This window comes from Cynocephalus volans, chromosome 1 (assembly GCF_027409185.1).
Source record: "Cynocephalus volans isolate mCynVol1 chromosome 1, mCynVol1.pri, whole genome shotgun sequence".
Lineage (NCBI taxonomy): Eukaryota > Metazoa > Chordata > Mammalia > Dermoptera > Cynocephalidae > Cynocephalus > Cynocephalus volans.
Window position 1 is genome coordinate 284193618 of NC_084460.1, and position 16027 is coordinate 284209644.

Genomic DNA, 16027 nt, shown 5'->3' on the forward strand with positions numbered 1-16027 from the left:
GGAAGAAATAGACTTGTTGTTAGGGAGGATTATTAATAAATGACACGTAACAAAATAACAGATATTGTACTTCAATAATATCTACAAGTAAAAAGGAAATCGAAATGTTAAAAAATGAACAACCTATTTAAATAAAATTGATGTCTGAAATGGGTTAAAAAAAAGGCAGAACAGCCTGAAACTGTTGCCTTCTCTAAGCCCAGGCAAATTGCTCTCCGGAGTGCTGCACAAGAAAAGAAACACGGCCCACCTGAGAAAAAGTGGACAATCAGAGAGGCCTCCATACTTGAAGTGCGCTTGGCAGCCTGGCAGCATAAACACCATTTGGTAGCTTGTTGGAAAATACAGATTCACAGGCTCCATCTCAAACCTGTGGAATCTGCATTTTATTTTATTTTATTTTATTATTTTATTTTATTTTATTTTATTTTTGTCTTTTTCGCGACCGGCACTCAGCCAGTGAGTGCACCGGCCATTACCTATATAGGATCCGAACCCGCGGTGGGAGCGTCGCCGTGCTCCCAGCGCTGCACTCTCCCGAGTGCGCCACGGGCTCGGCCTGGAATCTGCATTTTAACCAGATATCCCGTGATCTGTACACACCTGAAGTTCGACAAGATCTGTTCTAGAAAAATGCAGATGGGTAAATAACTTGATTTCCAACACAGGTCAAGACTGTACACTAAAGAATTCTGAGTTTGGACACTAATTTCAGGAAAGCTGGGGGAGGAATTACTCAGGAGATGGTTTATGAGCACACTGAAGGGCTGTAGTTATCTCCAGGGCTGGTGGAAGTCCACTAGGAATGAAGCACACCAACCAAAGATATTTGAAAGAATCAGGGTGGAATACCAAGCAATGCTTTTCTGTGTGTGTAAGAGAGAAGCACAGTATAAGGGTAAAGAACAAAGGCTCTGGAGCCAGGCTACTGGATTCAGATCCTAATTTTGCCACTTACTCTGTGACTTAACAAATTACTTAACTACTCTGTGCTCAGTTTCCTCATCTGTAAAATGGGGAGAGCAAGGATGTCTGTCTCACAGGTTACTGTGAGAACGAAATGAGCTGTGAGGCACTTCTACATGTAGCACAGAACCTAGACTGAATCTTGAAACATATAGAGGACATTGGTGAGAAAACCTGTGAGTTCCAAATAAAATCTAGTTAAATTAATAGCAATGCATCAAAGTTATTTTCTTAGTTTTGACAAATGTCCGTGGTTATGTAAAATGTTAACATTGGGGGAAACCGGGTGAAGGGTATATAAAACTCTGTACTATCTTTGTGATGTTTCTATAAATCTAAAATTTTCCCAAAGTGAAGTTTATTTTTAAAAAATAAAATACTGCCCAGCATATAATAAACACTCTATAAATGTGAGCCTAATAGTGCCTAACACATAACAGTGTCTAACATATAAATAATAGCACCTAACATATAATAAACACTCAATAAATGTAAGCTAATATAATTGTTTTATATTTTGTTTATTTATAGTCAGAATATAAAAATCTAAGGAGCTTAATGTAAGCATACTAATCCTGATACTGCAACATATCTTGGGTGAAGAGTTAGAAGATATAATACTTAGGTTTTGAGGTGGCACAAAACTGGAAGAGAATTAATATATTTAAAATTTGAATTCACTACGTTTCTTTTAAGCAAAAGACACCAACTGTAGCATTGGTGTGGCTTATAAAATCAAAACAGGAGCAGAATGACAGGCCTCGGAAAGGGAGGATCAGGGAAACTCTGGAGATCTGAGGAGCAGCAGAGAATAGACAGGCTAATCATCATGCAGCTCAGGGAAGTGTGAACCACGCTGGTTTTTTTTTTATCTCAGGGTCCCTTTAAGACTCATATTCCAAGGAACAAGAACAACTAATTAGTCTAGCCTGGGTTATATGTCCCCTTTGGAGTCCAGCACATGAGCAGAGAAAGGAGAGGCAGCCGTAAAGAGAAGCAAGGGGAGTGAACACTAGGCAGGCAAAAGGAATGGGAATCTGGTGAGAACAACACAGTTTCGACAAGATCTTAATAAATTAGGGAAGAATTCTACTGATACAAAGTCTGGTTTACAGGCTGTTTTATAAAGAGAGAAAGTAAGCTGCTAGGACAGTGTGATTCAACCTGCCATTTTACCTGCCAAAACACCTCGCTATGAGAAGGGTAGAGTGGAAACACAGAGGTAAAGGACCTCCTGATTTCAGCTCTGGTGAGAAGGGCTTCATGTTCTTGTTTGGGCTCTGTATTTTAGTGGGATATTTTAAATCTGAAATAAATAAGGTAATGTTCCTAGGAATTCTATTACTGCGTCTCCAAAGTGAGATATATGCAACCCAGGGAGGAGTAAAATGATATTTTGTGGGGAAGGTAAACTATTAGGATTGCTATTCGTATCTACATTTTGTAGAGAGAAAGAAATTCATTAAACCTAACTGATACTTATTCTAGATTGCCACTGGTGTGCCCTCTGTAACCAGAAGTAAGATGGTCACATGTCACATGCCATGAGCTGTACATGGGGTTAGAGCAGTAGTCCCACTTGGTCCCACAATTTCATGTGTTTAATGATTGCGACATCCTTCAACTTAAATGGGCCCAGTTAGGTGGGTTTGAGAAGTCACTTGAGAAGATGCTCTCAAAGTAGCACCAGATAAAAAGCAGAACTAGTCATGGCAGAACAAGGCTACCAAAACAACATGGAAGAGCAGGTACTTCTGTTCCCAGCCAGACGCCTCATTACCTACATGGAGAAATAAAAGTAATAACAATGTAAATAAATCTGGCTGAAGCTAGTCAACAAATTTGAAACGGTCAAGAAGAATATCTGAACCGTGGATTTATATCTATGACATCGAGTGATAAACCTTGTCCTAAATCAATGGTTCTTAATAGGGAGTGACTTTGCCCCTGAGGGGACATTTGGAATATTTGGAATGTCGAGAGACATGTTTAGTTGTTAAAACTGGGAGATACCACTGGCATCTAGTAGGGAGAGGCCAGGGATACTACTAAACCTTCTGCTATGTACAGGACAGCTCCCCACAACAAGGAATCTCTGGCCCAAAATGTCTATAGTGCTGAGACTGAGAAACCCTGATCTAAATGTGTGTTATGCCTTGAGATATCTGCAAATAATAGAGCTACACACATAAAATGTATAAAGTTATATGCATATTTGTATATAGCAATATACACTTAAAATACTTATGTGATAGGGGATTGTGATCAAAAAAAGAGTTTGGACACCGTCAGAATAGCACATAATAGATGCCTGATAAAGGTTATTGCTTGCCTTTATTTAAAGGCTCGTTAAAGTTTTTGAAACCCTGTCACAGAAATTATTGAAGGATCTGTGATTGTGGAATATAAAACAGAAGATGAAGGAACACGTTAGCTGTCTTCAAAAATCTGAAAGAGTTTTTGTAGAAGAAAGATTTGTCTTAGCAGTATATCTCCAGAGGGTCAGAACTAAGATCATTGGAATCAAATACCAAAAGGACTATTTTGATACAGTAGAAGGAAGATTTTTCTAACAATTTTCGTGGTCAGGTGATGCAATGAGCTGATACAGTGCAGGCAGTTTTCACTTGGGTTGGGGTGCTGGCCAAAATGTAGACCGCAGCTCAACAATTCTACGAATATGTTTCTAAAAAATGTGAACTGCTTTTCAAGCAGCTTATGCTATACTCCACTGGGCCTCTCTCTGGGTTTAAAGTGGAGGTTGCAAACTCGTGGTCCTTTGAAGTATGTTGTGTTTTCCAAAATGGTGTTTTTAAACACTTTTAAATTAATGTCTAACGTTTGAAAAGCAAGAGACTTCACATAAGCCATTCAGTTTTTAGGTTTCTCCTGCAACATGAAACAATATGGCACTATCAAGTCCATGGTTTTACCTGGCAACAGGAGGCTCATTTCTATGACCTTCCTTGACCCTAGATTATGTGAGTCTCAGAGCTGAATAGTGGTTAAGGAAAGCCGACTCTAGAGCCACAAGACTTGGCTGCAAATCCCTCTGTCATCATTTACTGATGGTGTAAGCTATGGCAAATTACTTAACTTCCTCTTAATTTTCTCTGGGAGGTGGAGATAACCATATATAGGGATGTAGGACATTAAACCTCATAGGGATGTAGGAAAATTAATTGAATTCACTATATACAATGTCCTTGGAACAGTTCCTGGCACATAGCAAGTGCTCAGTAAGTGTCACTATTATTACCTGTAGAAAGGCTGCCTGCATGCACTAATTCTCAGCAGTGTTTGAATCAGTGTGGTTCCCTTGATCTGACATTACCATTTAAATGGATGCCATGCAAGGAACACAAGTCATGTTTCCATCCAGGATTTGAAACAATAGGCCACAGCATTTTTACATATCAGTTCCTATGACTAGGTAGAAATTAAAATAAAGTAAGGTTGCATTTGGGGAGATGGGATAGCATTATTTTATATGACTTTGATAACTTCATGTTGGAAGTTCCCAGTGGAAACATGAATCTACAAAAGTACAACTTTTGAGGAGCAATCAACACCATCACTATAGTTCAGCACAATAACACTGGAGACTAGCAGGAGAGAACCCAAAAGAGAAACACACTGAATGGAAAGGCTAGTGTTCAAAAATGTCTATTCAGGCACTGAGGAATAAGTTCAGTTTGCAGGGACCACTGAACCCCCATATCATCACCTAAGATACTCCAATCGGTTGACCTCAAATGAAGCTTAAGTTAAAACTGCATTGTTATCTTACCTGACTGGAATTAAAATTTTATTTTTATTATTTGGGACTTTTTTTCAGTTTTATGGAAAAATTGAAAAATGAATAGAATCCATTAAAAAATATATTGGGTTGAGTGATTTTTTTTAACCTAGTGAACAAAAACTGACTTTGATATTGGTTATATAACCTTCTCCTTTTTTGATCAGGCTGAACAGAGATGGTGCACATCCCTTTCGACATTGGTTGCTATTCAAAGCAAAACCACAAAGCTAGAAATTGCAGGTTTGCTCATTCTCCAGCACTTAACAATCTCCCAAGGAAGGCAGATGCATTTTCCAAGATAGCAGTTTCATCAAAGAACAGCCGATAATGACAGATAAAGAGCTGCCTGGCGGCTTGAGCTTACGTCTGTTTCAAGGATTTACTGAATACTAATAGAACACGGCTTTTGTTGGAGAAGCTCGTGTGGTCAGCAATTGCCTTGTGTCATTAACTCTGGCCACCAATTGGTTTGCCCCACAGGATCTACTTTACCAAACCAAAGGAAAAAAAGAATAATTAGATATTTTTTTAAAAAATGAAAAAAAAAAGATGCTGATTTTAAAGTATGCAATACTGGAAAAGCAATCATGAAGAAGATCTGTGTGTATGATGAGTTATTTCTGTTTCATTACTGTAGTCGTGCACTGTACATGTGGGCGGTAGAATGAAGTGACCTTAAATCGTATCCTAATAAGTGAGTCTGAAACCCCACCTGGCTTCATATAAGCATTTTTTTAAATAGGCCATCGAGTTCACATACCGCCTGAAATACACAATTCAACTTTCCATTACATGTTGACTTACACTGTCCTCTAATTATTTGTAATACATTGGTTTTGCCTAACAAAATATAATAAACATTTCACAAAGTCAAGGACCCTTCTAATTCTTTTATTCCCCATGCCGTTCCTAGCATAGAATTGGGCACATACCATAGGTTTAAAAATATGATGAGTTGATTGAGAGGTGCAGGCTGTGAATGCGGAGAGTGATAGGATGAAAGAGGATTGAATGGTGACTTACATAAAAAGTGACTTAAGTGAAGGGAATAATAAAACTCGGGGAAGGTGGCTTGTTCCAGTTCTGCTGAGACAGGAGCTTCAAAACAGAAATGAACAATTTTGAATAACGGAGAGAAATCTTTGGCTATACCAAAACAGATATAATCTTTGAACCATATTTATCTCCTATGACACTATGGATTCGGGAGATGTTGGACCAGATTAAATATCCCAATTCTTTGAAATTTTTATATATAGACTTCCACCTTACTTTTCACTGTTTTTAATCACCATCGTTGTTGTCTTAATAAAGAATTGGTCAAAAACAGATAAACACAGGAGTGTCTGGTTGACTTATTTACTGGCATTAACCCTCAGAAATAAGTTTTCTGAAGGCAGTGGTCTCATCCCTATTAGCCTGTGGTATCAATGAAGGTATTGGGGAATTTATCTGGAAATCAGCATCACATAAGAATTTCAACCTAATGTCTTAACATGGTATCTGTGAGATGGCAGGACTAGGTCATCAACACAGCTGTGAAGTGGTGACAGTGCCCTCAGCACTTTTTCTGAAGTTGTCTAAAGGAAAGTGAATGTCATGCCTACTGTCCCATGACTTGTACAAAAGCTACGATGACTTTTATGTAAATACCAGAGTCTTTGACATGTACGATTAACCTGCATAGGAGTTGAGATGCTGCCTCCCCTGCAACAGATGAGTGAGAGGTTTTGCTTGTATCAGGGCATGCTCAGGCCCTCCTGTGTTTGGACAGCTGTTATAAAATCACTGCACCACTGAAGACCTTCCAAGAGAATTTAAATTAATGGAAGCAACCACCTTGTAAGTCACCGTGTCTGTAAATTCCTATAGGGCAGGTCACCAGTCATATCTCCTCTACTTTTGTATTTATTACAGAAGAGAAAAAATGATAACTTAACATTTGTTTGAACAACTCATAGGTCAAGCTTTACGTAGGGCCTTGATATCACTGACTCTTCAATAACACTGTGAGTTAGGGATGGTTATCCTCATTTATACGAGAGGGAACTGAAGCACAGAAAGGTTAAGTAACTTGCTGAAGGTATATGCAGTTAGTGGATATGAGAGTTGGGATTTGAATTAAGATCTATAGCTCATGATGTTTATCTTTATTCTTTGTCTTTCACTAAAAATAAAGATTTTCAGTCTTCTGCAGTTCTACCAACTTAATTACATCATATTAGTAGACCTAACGTTTACTGGGTTTTGACTACATTCCATAGTTTCATGTATTGTTCGAAATTTATTCTCTTTTTTAATCCTCATAACAATCCTGCAAAGTAGGTATAATTCTTATCAGTCATATATTATAAATGTGGAAACTGAGGCATAGGAATGCTATCTAAATTGCTTGAGGTCATGTGGCTATTAAGTAGCAAACCAGAATTTGAGACCAGGTATGTGGATCCAGTCTGTCCTTCCTATCACTATCCTCAGCTGATATACTCGATATGCTGTACCATGTTATTCATAAGCACAGACTTGGTTTTGACCTTGAAGTGAGCCATTCAGTACATTGATATGTAATTACCTAATAGGAACTCAAAATATAGCTTCTCTGGGCATTTCACTTCAAAAAGGTTTATGCAGTAGCTGAATAAGACTGAATAAATAACATTTTACTATGCTATGAGTTTTGCATGTTTAGGAACCAATTTCTCCTATGTAATAACATTGTACTCTGAAAGGCCAATTTTGTCTATTCTACTAAAAACACAGGGAATTCTTCAATAAAAAATATAATTTGTGTGATGTGTGCCCACCAAATTATCTTTCCTGTTCAATATAAATTAATTACAGATGGTGTATGGGTCGAAGTGGGTTACAATATATCCAGACATTCCCATTATTTCAAGTAGAAGACTCAAAGAATTGCTTTTAGTTTTTTTTAAAAATAAAATAAATGGGCATCTTGCTTGCCTTTGAAGATCCCTTTGCTAATCTTAGATTGCCATCTGAAATTTTAATTAGTGATTTAAAATGTGCTTACACAAAGAACCTTGTCCAAGTTGTCTGTTTCTGCCAAATTAAACTATTAAACTAAGTAACCTAATTAAAATCCTTTTAGCTTTTAATCAATATTTTATTTACATTCATATTTACTGTGAAGCCTGATGAGGTTTTGGGATGTGATACTTATTTCTGCCCCATTTATCAAAGGTCGTTTTCAAGGAGTAAGTTCTCTCCTCCAAGGCCATGGAGTCAGCAAGGAACAGATGAGGACACTTTGGGTGCACACCCCTCTGTCCTCTCCTGGCCCTGGGAGCACAGGAAGTTGGGCCATGTTCCTGCAACTTCTAGGAGAGGTCCAGGCTACTGCTGTATGAGACAGGTAGTGACTCCCTTGTCCTACACACAGCCAGTCCCTCTGTCCTTCCCTCCCAGAGACTCTGGCATCATACATGACAGCAATCACAGGAAGTAAAAAATCACAATGTACTCTCCAAGCCAAAAAATATGTCCTCATATTCCTTATTCTTGAGAGTCAAATAGTTTTATAAGATTCATGAAAATAACATGTTTTTTTAAAAATTTCCTTGTCATACTTCCTATTCATCCCATTTCCCAGAGGCAACCATTCCAGATCTTTTTATAAATTTAAAGATCAGTATCACTAAAAAAACATATTTACTTTACAACTTCTTGAATTCCTAAACTTTAGATATTACCTATTAATTTCCTACTATAAAAGATAGCGATTTAGCTTTCTTTAATCATAATCTTCAGCACTCACCCCCATACATGTGCACATTTTAACCATACATCCTGTTCTCCCAGTAAAATTACACCAGAATTTTGGTTATATGAGTATCTAATGTTGACATTTTGTAACCATGTAAAAAGAAGTCACATAGCACAGCATTATACTATTTCCATTTTAGCAAATTTTTTGTTTTCCTTGAATTTGACTGTCTTACTTCATGGTTCACTTAGTTTTCTATATGTCTGTCTCTAGTTTAGCCTCAAATTCTTCCCTAATTAACTAAATCTCCTTTAATACAATCAAACATACGGCATTGTAAGAATTTCACATCCTTAGAGACATCACTCCCAGAACATTCTGACCTGCTCTTGTCCAGACTGGTTGGTCTTTATGGGTGATTCACAGCTGCCACTCAGAGACCATCCTTCACCCCCCAGAGTGTCCTTCATTTCTTCATGGAGTCAGGTCTCTGCTTTCCTGGATTTCAGTCATCATCTTGGTTGGTTTTTTTGTCATGTCTCGTTAAAGCATATTTTTTTTTTAGCTTCTTGAGAATGAGTACCTGGGAGGTAAATTTTCTGACATTTAACATGTCTGAATAATGTCTTCATTCAACCCGTGCACTTTTAATAGTCCTTCTGGGTACAGAATTCTGGGTTGATGTGGCCTATTGTATTTTCCAAAAATAGCTACAACAATATCTCTCATCCCACGTGCTTAGAATGTGACTTTGATACTCTTCTCATAGAGAGAGGTGAGGTTTCTGTTCCCTGCTCCAGACAGACTTGTGGCTATGATGATAGTGACACTATGTGACTTCCAAGGCTAGGGCACAAAACATACACAGGGTTTTATCTTTTTTCTCCTTGGGATGCTTGCTCTTGGAACCCAAGCAGCATGCTGTGAGGAAGCACAAAGCACCCAGTGATGAAACCCACATGGAGAGGAATCTAGAGCCAGCACCAACCTACCAGCCGTGTGACAGAGCTCACTTGGAAGTGGATTCTCCCTGACCAGTCAAGACACCCCAGCTCAAGCTATGTAGAGTAGACAAGCCATCCCTTGTGAACCCTGTCCAAATTGCAGGTTTGTAAGAAAAGCATATGATTTGGGGGTTTGGGATTGTTATTCAGCAAGAGATAACTGGAATAGTTGGAATAAAAATCCCTAGGAATTTTGAAGTTATCACTCCTGTCTTAGACTCCCATATTTCTGTAACAAGTGTGAGGACATTCTAATTTCTGATTGACTTAATATAACATTTAGACATTTTTATGGAAGTTTATGGAATTTACTCTTTGGCCCGATGCAGAAATTTTACAGTGTTGAGCCTTGGTGTGAATCTTTTGCATCTATTACATTGAGCCCCCACTAAGGGGCCCCTTAATCATGGAAAATGATCTTGCATTAGTTCTTTGAGATTTCTTCTGTCACCTCTATTCTTTCTCTCTGGTTGTCTTTGTGAATATTGAATCTCCTGGACTGATTCCCCAAATTTTCTATCTTCTATTTTATTATCTCTTCTTTCTCTTTTCCTATGTTTTTATGTTTTGTTCCACTTTCTGGGATATTTCCCATTCATTGTCATTCAATTGCTCTTTGAGACTTTAAATTTCTTTTAGCAAATTTATTCCCCAGCATTTTCTCTGTTTTCTGATTTTTAATAATGTTCTGTTTTTTGTTTGTTTGTTTGTTTTATAAATGTATCATCTTTACCTACCTCTAAAATGGGATTAATAATAAACATAGCTTTAAAAAGTTTTTCTTTTGTTCTTATATGTTCTTTCTTAAGTCCCCTAGGGAAACAGTCCTAGAAAAGACAAATGTATTTATAAATATGTTATTTATTTATTTATTTATTTACTTTGGGCTTTATAAACTAAAAGAAAACAAAACAAAATACCTTTCTACATTGTCTGGCTCCTCTAGATTACATTTTTCTTGTTTGTCTTGAACTCTCTGTTTTATGTTAGAAAATTTCCATGGAAATCTAATGCTCTTCAACTATCTGATTGCATTAAGTGTGATACACTAAGAAGCAGATTAAGAGCTCTATGCTGACTCTTGTCAAATCCGAGATTCACATTAGGATGAGTTGGCTGGATGGGCCATTCCATTGGAGAAGTCCAGATATATTTGTCCTTTGTGTTGGTCAAATTTACCTGGGAAGAATCTTCAAATGTCCCCTTTGCAATAAGACTAGCTGTCAGAGTTCTGAGCGCTAAATGGAAAAAAGAGAGTTGGAGGTCACAACATGCAGAATAGAAGATTTCACTTAATTCCCCTATTTATCAGCATTCATCAGGACCCTCAACTGTGACTGATCTTTCCTACTCCAGAGAGGCTCTTTTACCATCTCCATAGAATAAAAATCCACTTTTTCTCTTAGTGGGCTATGGAGAGAGTGGGGATTGGATCTTGAACTGTAATTGTTCCTCAAAGGGACTTTCAAAAAATTATTCTGTTTAACAACCCACTATCTCTCTTTATCTCTCTCTCACACACAAACACATACACACCTTTCCAAGGGCTGGTGCTGCCAATTTCTAATCACTTACAGGTTCCACACAGCAAATTGTGTTGCTTCTCATTTTTTTCTGTTGCTGAACCAGCTTTTGTGTGTGTGTGTCTGCTAAGTCCATTACTACTGTTCCTTTGGTTTTGAAAGTAGAAAATGTTGTTGTTTCTCTATTCACTACATTTTTCTTTGTTCTTGTGGGTTAATAAAAGAAAATGACAATATTGAGTACAACTCTTTATTGTCATTATATGACAATGTTTTCGGAAGAAGCGAAGATAAATACCAATATTATTTAGCTATTTCTGTATGAAAAACCACCAGATCACCCTGAAACTCAGTGTTTTAAAGCAATACACATTTAGCATAGCTAAGACTCCATGGATCAGCTGAATAATTCTGGTAATCTTAGCCAGGTCCAGCAGATCTCTGGGCTAACTTGTGTATTGTGGTCAGCTGATAAGTTGACTGGAATCTAGTTGGTCTGAGATGGTCTCTTTCATTTTTCTGAAGGTTAACTGGCTTGATTGATGTGCTGAGAATGGCCAAGTCCTGGGTCTCTCTTCATCCAGTAGGCTGTCCTAGGCATGTTTCCATGATGGTTCTCATGATGAGGTTTCCAAGAGCAAAAGCAGAAGCAAGTAGTGAAGAAACATTGGTGGGAGGAACAATAAAGAGACATTTCAAAAGGCTTTGATAGGGGGAGTGGTGAAGACCTGAGGACATGCTTGCAATCAGTCTACGACTTATGTTCAGTTTATCAATTTTCATCAGAATTTCCCTTGTGGTAGACAGCATAATGGTCCCTCAAAGATGTTCACAAACCTGAGACTATGTTATCTTGCATGGCAAAACAGGCTTGGCAGGTGTGATTAAGCTAAAGTATCTTGAGACGGGGAAATGGTTCTGGATTATTCTGATGGGTCTAATATAATCACGAGTGTCCTTGTCTTACAAGGGGGCAGGAGGCTGAGAGTCAGAGAAGGAGCTGAGATAATGGAAGTAGAAGTCAGAGTGATGCCATTGTTGGTATGGGGGCCAGAACCCAAGGAATGCAGTTTCTAGGTGATGGAAAAGGCAAGAAACAGATTCTCCTCTAGAGTTCCCAGAAGGAAAACAACCATTCCAACAACTTAATTTTAGGACTTATGACTTCCAAACGTGTAAAATAATAAAATTGTATTGTTTTAAGCCATTAAGTTTGTGGTAATTTATTATAGAAGCAATGGGAAACTAACACATCTCAGTCTCCTTTAGGTTCAGCCATGATACATGGATGCATAATACATTAGGATTTTTGCTACATGTGCATATCACTTCTATTATTATTGTTATCTCCAAAAAAGGTAATCTATTTTGAAAAAAATATCATATCTTCATTATAAGTCCTAACATATCTGGAATCCCGAGTTGTTATTAGTCTATTTTTGTGTTGCTATAAAATACCCAAGACTGGGTAATTTGCAAAGAAAAAGGGATTATTTGGTTCATGATTCTGGGAGAGTTGCATCTGGAGCAGGCCTAAGGCTGCTTCCACTCATGGGAGAAAACAGCAGAGCAGCCAGAGGGTGTAAGCAGATCACATGAGCGAGGAAGAAAGAGAGAGAGAGGCGGGGGTGGGGGTGGGGGTAGATGCCAAGGTCTTTTAAACAGCCAGCTCTTGCAGGAACTAAAAGAGTGAGAACTCACTCATTACTCCCTCACACCCTAGGGAAAGCATTAATCTATTCAGGCAGCTGTCCCCATGACCCAAGCACCTCCTAACACCATCAGACTGGGGATCAGATTTCATCATGGACTTTGTGGACACAGCATATCCAAACTATATCAAGAGGTATTCTAGTTTTTTTCCTAACACACATAGAATAAATATAATTATTAAGAAAAGTTTTATTCATATATCACAAGAGAGGTATAAGTATGTAGATTTCTCAATTTCATTTGAGTATGTTGCTCTTTCTTTGTGGAACATTAACTCACTCATTAGTTTATTGATAAATATTTTATTGAGCACTTACTATGCACCAAGCAGGTGTGAACAAGAGGAAAGAGACTCCTGCCCTCCTAGAGCTTACGTTCTCGTGCAGAACACAGACAATAAACACATTTCAGAAAATGAATGATATAATTAATTGCAGGTTCTGATAAAGGAAATAAAGTGCTGTGTCAGAGAAGAACTGGAGATGGTGAGGTAGAGAAGGCCTGGGGTGTGGGCTATGTTAGCATCTTACAATATTAGCTCATTGGGAAGAGGTCATTTACAGCTTCACTATACTTGTTTCTACATGGAAATCTTCCAGTTCTCTGGTCAAAAATAGGTAAAGAAGATTGTTCATTCTGATCTTTGACCCTTGTCATCCCTCACTAAATCCTACAGACCACTGTCTATACATCCTCTTGCATCACTTACTTCTTTCCATTCTCACTTTCCCAACCAGGCTAAAATTCTTACAGTGATTCTCATGAACTGTCTTAAAAAGTGAATTTTCATTTTTTTCTGTTCCAGATGCAATACACTCCCCAGTGATGGAGAAATAAGTTCTGAAGACGAGGGTGAGAGACAGAAGTCCCAAGTCCCACAGGTGACTTAAGATGTTCCCATAGGCAGGGACAGTTATGCATCAGTGACTCCACCACTTCGAAGAGGAGTGTCTTATATCTACCTTAGGACAACACGAGTGTGCCTTCTCCAGGGAAGCAACTCAGTGCAGGAGAAGCTTAACCAGAATCTGTAGGTCTATTGTCCTGGCTCCTCATGCCCTTCCTGATCCAGTTCTCTCTTCTCTATAGTGCCAACCAGTGGCTTGCCTGAGAGCTGTGAAGCCAGGACAAGAGAAGCAATAATCAATTTCTCATTTTTCTTTAAACCACCAGTTAACGAAGGTGAATAGCAAAAGCTTGTATCAGCCTCAGGCTTGTCTTCAAGTTGAACCTTTCTCACCAAGTGCTGTTTCTGACCAGTTGTTTCGATGTTTAGGTAGGTATTCTTCCTGCTTGACATAACATCATGAGGTGTTTTAGAGTCAAAATGTATTTTAGAGATTATTTAATCCAAACACAACATTCTAGGAAAGAAAGTTAAAGTCCAGAGGCATCATAGAACTGGCTCCAAATCACATAGCTAGTCAGTGTTCCAAGTCCAAACTCTCATATTGACCTTCATGCTGTGACAATGTAGTATTTAAGATGAATATTTGCTTTAAAGTTTATTTACAAGTGATGTTCAAAATTGTATGATATACTATTAGATTTATTTTACTTTATTAGGGTATAAAAAGTTTTTCTGGTACCAATTGCCTGCAATGCATTTTGGTTGAGTTCTTTCTCTGTTATCTTGTGTGTCCTTGATTGTCACGAATTCATTATCTTTTCACTGTTCCTATGTCTATGGCAATTTTTTGAAAAATGCTTTGTAAATTCTTTTTGTTTCCCCTGCAACAATTTCCAGTGTCTTTATTCCTCATAAACTAAAAGAAAAAATAGCTGTGTTTCAGAGCTATCCTCAAAAATCACTCCTTGGAGCTTTCCCTTCTATAAATCACAATGTTCTTTTTATTTGAGGCACAGCTTTAAACGTAGACCTTCCAAGAACAAATTACCAGGAAGCCTTCTCTGGTTAGCTGTTCTCAGAAACTCTCTTAGAATTGTTTTTGCACAATATTCTTCTTTGGCAGTCCCCAAAGATTGTAGGAAATCATTAGATAACAGCTACTTTCGTCCTCCATTTCTCATCCAATCAGTGCAAGGTAACCACCAATGCATCTTATTTCTCTTGCTCTGATTTAACTTTAAAACTCCCTTAAAACAAATCATTTACTGTATTGACAGAAAAATGGAATGCAAGTTAATCAAAATGTTTTAGACTCTTTGTATAGTGACATGATCAAAATTAAACTATGGTATTTTCAACCAATCTATTTCTGTTTGTACTTTGAGTTACATCAAGCGTGACAAAGTGTGGCATATGTGTTGTCTTCCTCATTCCCATTACTAGCCAGTCACAGAACCCTATTGCCAAGGCTTTATGTGTCCTCAGAATCTTAACACAGTCTCTAGGCAGCCACTACATGATGATAAATTTATATGTGAATTTCAAGTTTATTCAGCAAATTTATACAATAGCTATTTTTTCTCCCTTACACAAAAGAGATGATATTTCAAACATAAACTAGGAGGTGACTAATATTATACATTGTTATTATTATTGTTTTTTTTCTTTTGTCCAATGAAAACTGTTTTTTATTTACAAAGGTTCCCAGAAATTTCTCTTCCCTAAATGTAAAAAATCTTCCAGAACCTCAATAGTCTCATTGTAAAATAAAGGGGAGAGCTGGATTAGTTTTTAGGTTCTAAAAACATGAGAGCCTTTGTATCAGAGTATTAGCTAAGAAAACATATAAATAGCCATGAAAATTAATATTTAAATAAAAAGAGACAGTGCTAATTAAAAATTTCCCCCCCAAAATCTCTGAAACTATAGAGTGTATATAAAGTAGTAAGAAAAATGTTTTCAAATTAAATAATTATATATGACAATAACATGCAAGTAGACTTAGTGTATAATGCATTTCTCCCTCATTAGTAAAATACGACCTTTTTTGATGGAATCAGTGCCATCATGTAACATGTTACTGAATGTGATTGAGTCACTCAGCCAGCATCTATCTAGCTTAAAAAAATGAAGAAAACAAAACAAGCAAACACATAAAACTGGCGGAAAAACTTGTGGCTTAATGAGGCCAGGGAATATACAAACTTTGAGTATTCGAGTCAGGAAGGATGGATATGCTTCTTAGAATTATATTCTACTTTTTCTCCACCCTGGATAGGTCTTTCTGCTCCATCAGCAGTAAAGGGGATGCATTTTAGCTGGGGGAAACAGAGAACATGATTCACTGAAGTTTACAAATCTCAATTTGTAGAGAATCTGTCATGTCGAGGAGAGGTGGAGATTAGCTTGACCTTCTCCAGCAGTTTCTCACAGAGAGAAAAAAAA